The 12,444-nt window shown below is 46.4% G+C and overlaps 1 protein-coding gene across 9 annotated transcripts in view; it reads left to right on the top strand.

Moving 5' to 3' along the window:
* LOC135398831 (phosphatase and actin regulator 1-like) overlaps positions 1-12,444 on the top strand; it is a 50,290-nt gene that overhangs the window by 19,386 nt on the left and 18,460 nt on the right. The gene's annotated exons all lie outside the window — the stretch shown is intronic.

The raw sequence follows: 12,444 nt of genomic DNA on the forward strand, positions 1-12,444 counted from the left end.
TCATGCAATATTACATCACCTGCACTCATGCAATATTAGGATCAAAAATTTCAAATGAGCTCAAGAAACACTTATAACACACATGTTTCGACATGGGCATCAGACATCACGTACAGTCATTCAACGAGGCACACATAATGTTACCGCGAAATTCACGAATTGGCGTGTTAGACAAAGAAACTGCTTTAGAATTCAGCGTATTTAATAATTTAGGTAGTAGGAAATTTATGGATTGTTTTCCATAATTTGTTCTCACTCGTGGAACTTTCCACGAGTGTGAATTATCTTATTATCCTATTCAAGAGACTGCAACACTTATTTACGAAATTATATCCACTTCCGCTACATACTCACGCGATATGGCCGTTTTGCTTCTCCTGTGTACCGTACCACACGCAGGTATTTCGTTATCTCTCTACTTTGGTGAGACGTTCCATGTGTCTGCCTTTTTTATTGCGATACTGCGTTTATAGGAATGTGTTGTCTTATCTGTGTCTTAAAGGGGCACTGAAATGCAAAAACAGGTTCACCTCAAATTACGTTACGCGCTATATTAATTTCGCACTTGTTGCCATAATTCAAAACTTTGATTTCGTTACGAAGCTACAGTCAGCATTATACCGGGCTCTTTCTTGCTTCGGCACTAAGCAGTGAACGTCGCTTCAGCTGGTGCGTCGGGTATACATCGGCTATACATCGGGTGCTTTTAGCCCATGCTGCGCGTGCTACGCCGTGGAGTAGTTCCGGCGAAAAACATAGTGCGCGTTACGAAGCTGACAGGTGTCGCTGTGCGAAGGACGCGAATATAATTGTTTTCGTCGGAACATTTGTGATGACTGTTGTGGGCTGCAATTCAGTAAATTGATATTGAAAAATGCAGCCAATGCCCATCATGCCGCACATGTACGGAGTACTACGACCAGCCCCCGTTTCAAATCCACACGCATGCGCGCTTCACCTGCTGTCTCACTGGATGCCGCCAAAGACGACTGTTTTCATCGCGTTTTTCTTCTAAACGGTAGCGCTGCGTGAACTAATTTTGCTTGCACTATGCTAATTGAAACGCGGACTTTCATTTGAAGACAAGCTGTTTTTTGCATTTTAGTGCCCCTTTAAAATCAGGGATGCTGTGGAGCAATACGCTGCACATTTATTCCCCTCTTAAGTTGTGCACGGTTTCCCTGGACCGCAGAGTGTGACCTATAGGTACTAGGAAGTGTACGCTACCTACAGGTCGCACTTTGGGCACTATTTGTTACTCTGTACCTGGCGAGTATACGCGTACTTGCGCGAAAAAATGTCGTACGTACCTTAAAAACACCTGAAAGTGGGGGAAAGTTTGACACGGAAACCAGCCCGCAACGCGCCAAACGTTTCCCGTTCTTTTTTTTTTTTTTTTTTTTTGGCGTTTACGCGAACGCGCTTTTCGCAACTGCGAGATCTGCAGTGATCGAGGTGTTCCGCCCAGTGCGTACTCCGTTGGTTTCGAATGAGGCTCGTGCACGTGACGTCACGCGCAGCCTTTGCGCGCCCTGGAGCCACGTGACATGGGAGAACGTGGGGAATGCGTCATATAGGCGCCTTATACTGCGGGCCTAATGAGACTGCAGCTTGTGTTTTTTCCAGTTTCCTCTCGGAATTGCACGCATACCGCAACAACCCACCGCATGACCTCACCACACTATGTCTCCGGTATTGCGCAATACGTTTTACAATGTCACGTGACCGAACGTGACGTCACTGCACGAGCCTTCCAAAGTAAAACTATGTCAGGTTGTTCAAACTCGTTGGTGGTAGCCAATAAGGTCGTGCTGAAGACTGGGGAGGTGGTGGGTTCGAATCCTACCACCGTCTGTGCTGTCTGAGGTTTTCCCTGGGTTTTCCGATGACTTTCCAGACGAATGTCGACGCAGTTCCCCCTGAAGTCTGCCCAGGACGCGCGTTAACCCCCCTCCTGTCCCCCACTCCTTCCTGCTGTCCTCTCTCCATCTGTCCACGTTTCGTACGCCGCTCATATAGCCACAGTTGCTTCGTGGCGCTAAGGCGGAATTTAAAAGCCTTCTTTCCTCATCCCTGGTAAAAATGTCTGGAACTCGCTGAAACATGCATGCGGGCCAGGCAGCTTTCTTATGGTCGTTTACCTTTATTGCCCTCAAAAATTTATCGGAACCTCTCTCTCCAGCGGTACATTGTTCTACGTAAATGACGGTCAGTTTTTTTTTCTTCGTCGTCTTCTTTACTGCGACCTCTAGTCAGAGAGGAGAAAGTATGTAAAGGTGACGACGTCATTAAATATGGAGTGGGAAAGTGAATAGGACAGAAATATGAGAGACCCCGTCTTCGGAAGAGCTCCTGAATATTTTTATGCACCTGTTGTATGGCCTTTTGCCTACTTGTCGAGTTTTGCCGCGTGTTTTCCTTTCTCCTTGTTTCTTATTTGGCGAAATATCCAAGACGCCAATCGGGTATAACGCTTGCCAAATACGTCTAGAGCAGGTGTCCTAAATACGGGGGAACTTTGAAGGGGGGGGGGGGGGCATGACATAACCTTCGCCTCCTATCGGAAGACTGCAATGAAGAGGTAATCGAGAAATATGAGACGATTCTTTCGGCAACAACAAGAGGACACGCACGAAACGGAATAAAACAGAATCAAACCTTCAATGCTGCCCTATAGGATCCCAGCACGAACGTGAGATTTTAAAGCCAATAAGACACGACTTGACGAAGCGCATGAAAAGAACTAATGAATCGTAAAGCAGCAGGCCCAGACTGAATGCTAAACGAATCTTTAGGAGTAATCGAACCGCATTCCAAAATAAACATTTAATGCTTTTTTTTAAACTAAATGACTTCCCGAAGAGTGGAAACAAAGTAAAGTTCGGCTAATATATAAAGGCCAAAGGAAACAAGAATATATTCACTTCCACAGGCCTATAGCGTTGCACTACAGTGTAGCCAAATTATTTGCTGCCATCGTAAACGAAAGCATGGCGACGTCATATGACCATAAATTATGCGAGTCCCCAATGGATTCCGACGTGACAGAAGAAGCGAGTTGCTACCAAACTCATGCTAGCTATAGAACCCAGAAGACTGGGAATGACATGTATCTAGCTTCTCTCGACTCGGAAAAGGCGTACGACGCCGTTCTGCACGAGATGCTTTAAGAGGAAAGCTACCAAAGACGGGCCTCCCAGTAGGCATGCTGTCTGCAATCCAAAACATGCGCACAGATCGCTTCTGCACATTACCAAACGAATTCAATCAGGGAGGGTAAGACAAGTCGTACGCGTGAAGTAGGGGATGCCCGCTGTCAACCGCATTATTCAGCATATTTCTAGGCGAACTGCGAGACGGCAACGAAGGAATCAACAGCAACTTGACATGTGCACTGAAGTTGCAGAATCGGTGGAAAACTTAAGTACAGCATGACAAAAACAATGAATGAAGATTGGAGGGAGCTGCAGCAATAGCGTGGAAAGCTATCTTCGAAATTTAAATTTCAGTCGCCCACACAAATGAGTACAAGTACAGCTTGGGACAAAAGTTTACGGAACACAGCAGTTGCGTATTTCTTCATCACCGCGGTCTCGTGCTAGCTATCAAGAGGAGTTCAAATAAGAAACGGGTGACCGTTTATTCTGTCCATCTCCTTGTATATGTGTCCGCTCCTGTTTGCTGCTTGGGTGTCACCCCAATGGACAAATGTGACACCCCGGTGTTCCGTAAACTTTTGTCCCAAGCTGTACCTAGGTATATGCATGGAGAACCAGGCGAACTGCCTGGGAGGCCACGAAGAATTAATAGTAGCTACGACGAACAAAATCTGGCATCTGGCCTGACATTCCTACAACTCATTACGCGATCGGTAAACTGCTATGGAAAACAGTAGCTGTCTCAACAACTTTATTTCGAGATGATGGATGAGGAGAGGACTATTTGACACCTGTGACGCAGTGGCGCAGAACAATGTCATCTTCGGACACGACGCGTCAGAAGGAAGTCGGCGTTGCCACCGTGCTAGGACAACACCGGGACATAGTTGAGAAGGCCAAGTGGCACCTTAGAGAACTGGGAAAGGTGGCCGAAAACGCCTCGTGAGCTACCTGCGAACACTAAAATAATTCCTCTTTTCCAATGGATATCTCCCCTAAGCAAAGGGGAGGGATATGGCACAAGTTGAACTCGAGCTTAAAAGCCAAAAGTAGCGCAACTTTCGAGATTCGTGTTCGTTTACCACTTTCCAAATTGTGAGGAAGGGCAAATAATGTCAGTACTAAGCAGAATATCATATTAGCGAAGTAATTATAGTGTTTAGTATCTCTATCTGATCATTCGCAGTAATTAATCTGTATCAGTATCCCCCCCCCCCCCCCTCTTATCAGTGCCTCCTTCGTGAAAAGCAACATCTTTATTTTGAGGTGATGAATTCGATAATTGACTTGATAAGTTGAAAGATGAAAGTCACTGAAAAGGTTAGCCAGCTGTAGGACTCGAACCCACATCTTCAGCTTGAGGCTTTGTATGTGTCTGTCCCTTCTGTGTTGTTCCGGCCTCAGAACATCAGTTCTCTCATGATAAGTTGTATTATCGACATTGCGCAAATGTCTCTGGTTCTGAAAACTGTGCAAACATGCGTGTTATCGTGTTTACGTTTAGCAGACTAAAAGCAAAACGGAGGCTTTATCACGTTCCTTTATTCTGTGTGCAGAAGGACTGTTGAGGGGGAAAAGCTTAGGCCAGTAAACATAGTCTTCAGACGTCAGGGACATCGTACGCTGTGTTCGAGGTTTCGCCTTTTTGGTCTCAAAGGAGATGGTCTATCTCCTCTTTCCAAAACCATCGGAGCATCCAAAGGATATTCTCCCTCGTCGCGCGTCAGTGGTGGAAACGAAACTTCTTCGGGAAGGCGTATATATATATGAGATCCCATGTGTCAAGGGCTATAGAGGTCGCGAAAGTTTTTATGTGGGTACTGACTGTACCCAGTTATGCCAAGTATTTGAGGCGTGTGCGCCGATGTCGGATGTGGAGAGGTCAGCAGCGGGCGCATTGGAGGTCACACGCTCGTCGTCTTGCCATTTCAAGGTCACCTTACGTAATGGCTGCCACGAGTATGACGTGGTTGCTGTATACTACGTAGGCGTGGACTGGGACGTTGAAGGTCACGTGGTCATGATGGAATTCCTCATTGATGAACTTCAGCTCTCTCTCTCATGTAATTTCTGCTAAATGATCGGTATTTTTATTTCTGTGGCTTGGCGTGCTCGATATTTGTTTCCTTGCTCGTCCAATACGAGGTCTCATAAATTTGAACGGAGAACATACGGATATCCTTGCAGAATAGTGACTCTTTGCCCTGCGTAGTTTTGGAATGATAAAATGGCATAACTGAGGCGAGCTTCATATTCTGTCGTGTGCCCACATCGAGGCTTTTTTTTAAATCTTCTTTATAAGCTCGTAACAATCGATTAATTTGCATCCGTGTCAGCTTTCATTCGAAGTTTTCGAGCGAAGTGGATAATATCACGGCAGTCATCTCCGGCAGTGAGAAAACCTTGTAGAATACCTTAGATACCGAAACGATAATGTAACAGAAACAGAAACAAACATGGGACAGTAGTGGAGGCGGAAGGAGAAACGGAACAGTTGAAGTATGGAAAAGGCCAGATAGCGTCGGGACTTTGAACCACGTATCTCTTGACTACCGGTCAATCTTTTCCCGTGATCTTTCGAACGTCGATACATGCTAGTCAGATGTTTACCGGATGACTAGTTCTATGGAATGTTACGTTATCGTCAGCCATTACTCATTAAAGATACGGCGGCCAACCAGTATTCATCCCAGTGGGAAGAGCAATTTTTGGCAGTCCGCCCCTGTTGTGTCGTCGCTGGGAACGAGGCTAAGGAGCGCACGGAGACTACTGGTTTGAGAGTATAACGCGCATTTAGCTGACGGGGCACGCACACTCTCTCTCTCATCACACTCTCTCCTACATTCTTCTCATTCACGCACATACGATACAAGTACGAGGCAGCGGAATCTGGTGAGCATTATGGGAAGTAATTGTTCTGAGGCTGGAACAGACAAACACGACGCGAGCCTCAAGTTGCCTGGGAACATGGTAACGGGAAAGATTCCGTTACCTTTTTCCTGACGAGCAACCAAACCGACGCAGTGGTGTCTTTGAGGTTTTCTCTCTCTCGTCTCTCGCCGACTAGGACACGTCGAAAATAATTTTCTTCCTGGACATTGGGCGCATTATGTGATGAACAAGGTTGTACTGAAGTGGGCGAATCGCATTTAAAGCCCCGGCGCCTCCTCCTCCTTGCGCTGTAATCTAAGCCTTCCAGCGTCGTCGTCGTCGTCGTCGTCGTCGCTTTTGTCTCTACTACACACTATCCGCCGTTGCTCTATGCCACATAATTTGCTCTTTAGTCGCACGCACAGACATTGTCTTTCACTTCCTCCAACTTCCTCCAAGGCATTCAGCCGCGCGTGGCCTTGTTGCGTCGAGGCGCGTGCCTGGACGCAGCTCGATAAGTCGCCTGCATCTTTTTATTTATATATTTTTTTGTAGCGTTCATTTAGCCTTTCTCTTTGTTGTACCACACTTCCCTCGTTTCTGCGTTGACGCTTCGTGTGGCCACAGGATCAGCGAACGTTCCGCGCCAGCCATGGTGACGCTATTAGAGAGAGAGAGAGAGAAAGTAATTATGTCAGCCGCTCCTTTGTATACTGGCAGTGAGGCACGATGTTGGCATTGAAGTTTTGCTGGGACTGTGCAACGAGCTTTGTAGTAATCTACGCTCAAAAGAAGAAAGAAGGGTAAATTGGGCAGCAATTCCAGCTGCTACCCCCCCCCCCCCCAAGATTACTGTTAGACCCTGCAGAGTTGCAGAATGAGGGCTACCATTCCAATTCCATTCCTTTCTCCAGCTGGTTCTCTAGTGGCTTCCAGCCCATTGTGGTGTCGTGGGGAATTAACGGGCCGACAGCCCAGCAGAGGCATAGCCATTTCGTCTCTGAGACTGACGAGTATTGCCCTGCTGAGAGGGAGACAGTTGTTCCAATGTCCCTCCTGGCTTCCCGCCAATGGACAACTGTCATCCCCCCCCTCTGAAAATTAATTGATCCCTGGCCAAAATCCAGCCCACCAATGCTGTGCCCTCAAAGCTCTCTTGACATTTTTTGGACGCCATGGGACTTCGAACCTTATTGTGAAGGGGTCTGATTATTTCATTCCCCACATCGTCCCATCACATTGTATTCTTGCATCAAGTTTTGAGTGACCGCGGAGAGCTTCTCTTTATAGTTTTGAAGTGCTGAAGAATTCCGGTTAACATTCGACAGTGTTATTTCCCTCCTCATCGTGGCAGGTAGGGTTCAAGAGGCGCAAGGGCAAAAACCATTGGGTTGGAACAAAAACTACCATTCCATTCCAGGTTCTGATAAAACTGGAATGATTTTTGAGTGGCACCTCCGGAACCCTGATCCCCTACCCCTGAAATTTACTCCCGAGCACTGCAAGTATAGTTCCTAAGCTTCGCGTGAACTCGCGTGCATTTAGATACCCGAAGGTGGGTAACCGCTGTGGGAATGCTATCCGGTCCCCAAAAGAACTAAAATGTCTGGGAAAAAAAAACTGTTGATCTTGTTCACTGCTTGCGGTACAAGACTTATGATAATCTGTGTAGTGGTTAGCATATCTGACCGGAAATCAGAAGACCCAGGTTCGATTCCTGGCGTCAGCACCTCTTTTCCCTGAGTTGTTTGCATTCGTTAATTTCTGGGCGTTTGAGGCTTACTTATCTGTGTCGTCCCTAATTGTTGGTCTGCCTCGGCCAAATTTCGTTGTTTACGATGATAATCTCGTTACGCGATGTTTGTATAGCAGCTTGCGCGCGCACCAGCGACTTGGCAGAGAGGATACTCGCGAGCAGATTGATTTAAATCGTACGTTCCTTCCGCGTGAATGTGAGTTCACAATATTTCCGTATACTCCCGACGGCCTCTGTTTTCCTTCTGCGTGCTTGTTTACCGACGCAGCCACTTCAACTCGCGCGTTGTCAACATGCCTTCATCGCTCCATCGCGTGCGGACGCAACGGGTTTGCTCGCAAACGCGCCAAACCGGTTCACACTTTCACTTATGGTACGCGTTTTGTAACCTTGCCGCCGCGCGAGGAAAATAAATAAATGCGGGAACGTCACCCGCATTTTTTTTTTTTTTTTTCTTCTGCCTTCAGGGAAACCTTGTATCGCGTGAGGTCTCAGAGCGTGAGTATATCACGTTCCGGCGTCTCTTTCGTTCGCGTGTGAGCCGCTGGTGAAGTTCTACTGCCTCTTGAATGTCCTCAGTGCTTTGGAATGCGAAAGACTCCTCGTGGCTGCGTTTGCAGGCTCCGCATAATTGGCTCTGTGTCAAGGTTGCCTGTTGCTTGTCTCGAAGGGATATGTGTTTCGAACGGAACGGCTGGTTACGCGTTGCTGCCGAGGTGCTTGGACGCCTTGGAAATGGGTTTGAAGGAGGAGTGGTTTGTCGAGGCAGTGTCATTAAACGATCTCATTATTTTCTTCGCAGTGAACAGTGTTAGAAGTACTTATTTAACCTGGAATCTATTTGCCACCCGTGTCTGGCACCATATTTTTACTCTGAAGTGTATCAAACCCCGAAACCCTCGGCCCTAAATATTTTCCGGGAAGACCCGACACTGCTACGTCACGATTTGGAACCGTTTCATGCTCTCCCGTGTTCGTCTCTGTGATTTGATCTATAGGGCTGTGCGAAAGATCGCTTTAAAAGAGAAACCAAATAGTAGTTATGTAACCAACCGACTACCTTTCCCGGGAACTGCTGCTATTGATACATTCGTGTATTTTCCGATACGGAATTGAAATATAGAATTCAATAATCGAGTCAGACCGCGAATCTAATACACGAACATTCGCTACGATATTTAAAAACAATAAAAACAAATACTCGCGCGACAGATGTCAGGAGTTAGGAGTGAAGAGGCTTTGAGAAGGTTCTATCAAGGGGGTTGAATCATGCGCATAATGCAGTGTCCTTTGTTTGACTTTTGCAAATATATATGCGCAGCAATGACGCCAGCACGTGCTGAATGGAATTAGCTGCGTGACCCGATCGAGCCAAACTCTCGGAAGCATGCTTGTCGTCCCGGCCCGGAGCACACAGCCGATAAGAAGCCTGGCACGGGCCCGCGAGCCGGGTCGAGGGCCCGTGCTCGTGCTCTCTAACCCATGTCGTGTAAATACTCCAGGAATTGTCGGCTTGTACTATGTTCACATCAGTTTTCGTTGAACGCAGCGCCGAATGACTCTTCCTTTTCTTTATCCCTCCAATTAGAGCGCATTAGTGATCGGCACTTATGCGGGAAGCATAAATGACCTTTTCTTCTATTTTTTTTTAAATTTCGTATTTGTTAAAACTTCTCTCGCTCTCATTGATCTGATCAGTAATGAGTGCCTCAAATTAGACCCAGATTAAATCCCCCCTTGGTCGCGTGCGAACAAGGAAATAGTCTTATCCTTGCGCCTTATCTTATCACGTGGTCTGTGATCATGGTGCGCATTACATTCGCGTGTGGGTGGGGGAATCGGAATGGCGTTGCTGTTTGTCTGGTACGTAACGCCCTCTGTAGTCAAATGTATAGTCGTGTCTAAGCTAAGAACAGCATTGCCGGTGTTTTTCATTCTGTGTTTAGGGTTTGAGATCGTGTAGTCTTGTCTTTCCCTCCGTGTCTCGGGTCTCACCGCTATAATGATGTACTAGCTCGCCCTTGCCCTTCTGTATTTAACCACTATAGAAGCCAACGTAGTGTTTGGAACGTTATATGTATAGAAACTCTTCGGGTTACACTACTTTTAACAAATTTTCTTTTCAAATTGGAAACACGTTATCCCAGATAAGCGTAAACTGGACCGATAGCGCCCCTTAGCGGTAGCTGTACACAACTCTCCGTGAGACGGCCATGTTGCCCTATTGTAATACACGGAAGACGACGTTTTCGTCTCTCTGGTTATTTTTTTACGCTGAGTATGGCCTCCACGATTTTTTTCTGTGGCTTTCGGACGCGTAGATGCGCTATCGTGCGCCACCGGAAGTTTGTCGACTAAGTTAACGACGGGTTAAGTGTGCAAATACCACTGGAGTTTATCCGCGCACACCCTGTATATTATGAAGTTCTACTTCAGCGCCGGAGATGCCATTCTTGGGGTATAGGTTATAAATCGACGGACAGAAGGTGGTCGAGAACAGCTAGCTTTAGAAGAAAAGACTATTTGTCCAGAAAAGACAAAAAAAAATCAACAACGTACAGGTATAGTAACAAAAAGAACGATCGAGCAAAATAAAAAGCTACTACAACGAATGTCCCCACCTGTGCGATTGTCCCGAAAGAGACCCCCTACACTTCCTTCTGAGCCTACCGATTTGGCTCGACACGGCTAAGGGTATGTGGATAACAAAAAAAAAAAAAAGTGTAGTTCCGTCTCTAGAGTACATCTTTATCTATTTGCTGTCCCCGCCCCTTACTTCTCCATTGACGAAAGCTAATGATGCCTTCACGTTCTTCTTTTGAAGCGATACTTACCCTAGAAAAGGGGGCGAAGCAAAAAAAAAAAAAAAAAAAAAACTCCCCGAGTAAACTTAGCAGCGAGTTGTACAAGTTCGTGTACTTGGTGGAGGTGGACGGCGGAGTCGACGTTGAGACTATTATGTCGAAACACACTTTGCCACGAAATTTATAGTTCGCTCTTGAAAGAAAAAGAACGTGCGTTGAATAAATAGAAAGAACGAAAAAAATTGAGTGCGTGACAGGGTGCAATGCTGATCGCTGAGCTCCCGTGGAGACTCCGCGGTAGCAGTGCCATTCTGATTCCGCGGGGAGCTTGTGGGAGATTTCTTTTCTGCTCCCAAAATGGAAAGCAGTCCACGCTATCACGCTACATGGCGGACTCGGAGTAACTACCGCGTTTTCCGCTATTTAGGGATCACCCATTACGCTCTGACTTGCATGTTAATGACGGGGTCATGACCTTGCGTCGTTCATTTTGTTTACTTTTTATGGTAGCGTGTTTTCTTAGAGACCTTTGCTGTATGGGAAGTTGTTCATATCAAACATGATCTTTATCTGACAGCTCTTTTTTGTCGTATCATTTTCCTAAAGCGCGTACGGTCTGCATAGTTTTATTCTGTGTTTTATTGGCTTGATTGATATTTTTGCTCGTATGCCTTGTTTCGCATATTTATCGGAATGGAGCTATGACGTGACCCTGGCACAGTGTATTCACCTACGTCACGTTGTAACGTCGCTTGCGCGAAGCTCCTCCGAATGGTGGCCACTTTTCGTGGTGGCAGTATTGTACGATGACGAACTACGCGATTTTTCAATGCGGAAACCGTAGTTGTCGTAAGAAAACGTGAAAATGGCTGACGCTTGTCATGACGTCGCCAACGTCATGATGACGTTTCTCGGGTAGAGGTCTTATACAATCAACCACCTGTCGCGCCCCGTTGTTGAGGGGCGCCGTCGTCGGTACGTGTAAAATACCGACCTCGAGCGCGCGACAAATTCTGTACCGTTACTTTGACGCAGGTGTAGACTGTTTGACTGGCACTTTGTACGTCGTTCTGTTTCCAATCGCTTGGCGAGGTCGTACGCTGTGTCTGTCTCGTGCTAGCTATTTGCAAAGTCAGGCACTGGTGCATACGTTACCAGGACGTACCGGTTAGCATCGGTACGGGATGGCAAATTATGGTGTGTGGGGGATAGAGCTAAACGAGTGGGAAAAAAAGAGGAACTTCGCGCGTATCCGAGATAAAAAGGCAGTTTCATCACAGAGTACCCAAGCGCTTGAGTACCCCGCTTTAAAACCGCATAAAATGGTTGCATTTCTTAGGCACTAATTAGTGGTACAGTCAAACTCCTTTACAACGAAACTCAGGGGACAGCAAAAAAAATTTGCAGTAAAGGTATTTTCGTTAAAAATGATGTCCATTATTGGACCTATGGGGCTCCAGCGGGACCGCAAAAAAAATTTGCTGTAGTGGTATTTTCGTTAAAAAGGTGTTCGCTATAAAGGAGTTTGACTGTACTAGCGATACGATTTTTCAGTGATGTACGGATTGCCTCAAGTCGTGCGTATCTTATTTCTTTTTTTCAACACACCGTCATTTTGTGGAGCTGTTTGACAGAATCACCGTGGTTCCGAAGACCCGGGTGTCGTAAGGTAGTCTTCCAACGTTGTAAAGCTCTAGCGAAATAAAGTATGAAATATAACATGCAAAGCAGACATGAAACGTCAGCAGATCGTAGCATTCTCTCGCAATATTCATTCATATTCAGCTTTTTCGTTGCGACTTTTCAACGCAGGTGTGCTCGAGAATAATGGACTTGTGCCTCATTTGTTCAGAAT

This window comes from Ornithodoros turicata, chromosome 6 (assembly GCF_037126465.1).
Source record: "Ornithodoros turicata isolate Travis chromosome 6, ASM3712646v1, whole genome shotgun sequence".
Taxonomy (NCBI): domain Eukaryota; kingdom Metazoa; phylum Arthropoda; class Arachnida; order Ixodida; family Argasidae; genus Ornithodoros; species Ornithodoros turicata.